Raw genomic sequence first — 1,082 nt, forward strand, 5'->3', positions numbered from 1 at the left:
TTAGACCACTGAGCCATCTCTCCAGCCCCTGAACACTTCATTTTAAAGTATGCTGTAATTGTCCACTCCACTAGTTCATAGGCATTTGAGTTTGTGGCTATCAATAAAAGAGTGCGTGTGAATGTAAGAGTGCGCACATGCGCGCACACGTGTGTGTGTGTGTGTACTCCAGGGTTATATCCAGGGCTTTGTAAACTGCTAACTAGGCACATGCTGTATCATTGAACTGTACCTCCAGCCCCAATGAGGTTTTTCTTTTTTTGTAGTGCTGACAATTGAACGTGGAGTTTTGTTTATACTAGGCAAGCGCACTAGTGCTGAGCTCCTTCTCCAGCCTGTTTCACTGTATTTTGAAACAGCGTTCAGCAAGCTGCCCAGGCTGGCTTTTGGCTTGTCCTACCTTGCCTCAACCTGGTGAGCAGATGTATTTACAGGAGTGTACCACCATATCTGGACCCCATAAGGTCTTACGTTTCCTCCATGGAGGCTGTACTCAATTTCATTAAATATTTTCCCTAAGTACTTCATTAAAAAAAAAAGTTGTTGTAAATTGTGTGCAGTTTTTCTTTGTATATTCTAATTTACTGATATATAAACATGAAGTCCAGTTCTTTTTTTATAATTTAAATAGGTTTCCATGGTTTTGTCCCCTCCCCCGCTATCATTCCTGATGTTTTGTTTATTTTTGGTACCAGGAATTGAACTCAGGACCTTGGACTTGCCAGGTCTGATGCTTTATTTTTTTTATTTTTTTATTTTTAAATATGAAACTCTTCACGAATTTGTGTGTCATCCTTGCGCAGGGGCCATGCTCATCTTCTCTGTATCGTTCCAATTTTAGTATATGTGCTGCTGAAGCGAGCACCTGATGCTTTATTAATTGTGTATTTTGTGATGTTTGTCTGTGAATGAGGTCATCTTCAGAACTGGAGGGCCTGGGACGAAGATGGGTTCATAGGAGATTTGCTTTAACTGTGTAAAATAGAAGACATTTGAACTGGGCTATGTCCTCAGAGATTCCCCTCCCTTCCCCTCCCTTCCCCTCCCTTCCCCTCCCTTCCCCTCCCTTCCCCTCCCTTCCC

At 42.3% G+C, this 1,082-nt stretch overlaps 1 protein-coding gene and 1 non-coding gene across 2 annotated transcripts in view; one reads left to right on the plus strand and one right to left on the minus strand.

Moving 5' to 3' along the window:
- The window catches only part of Hdac1 (histone deacetylase 1), a 44,012-nt gene that overhangs the window by 16,461 nt on the left and 26,469 nt on the right, over window positions 1-1,082 (plus strand). The gene's annotated exons all lie outside the window — the stretch shown is intronic.
- On the minus strand, window positions 759-865 carry LOC111813085. Its single transcript, XR_002818423.1, has one exon. It is a non-coding gene; the product is annotated as a U6 spliceosomal RNA (small nuclear RNA).

The sequence above is a fragment of the Octodon degus genome, unplaced genomic scaffold (genome assembly GCF_000260255.1).
Source record: "Octodon degus isolate 3935 unplaced genomic scaffold, OctDeg1.0 scaffold00163, whole genome shotgun sequence".
Lineage (NCBI taxonomy): Eukaryota > Metazoa > Chordata > Mammalia > Rodentia > Octodontidae > Octodon > Octodon degus.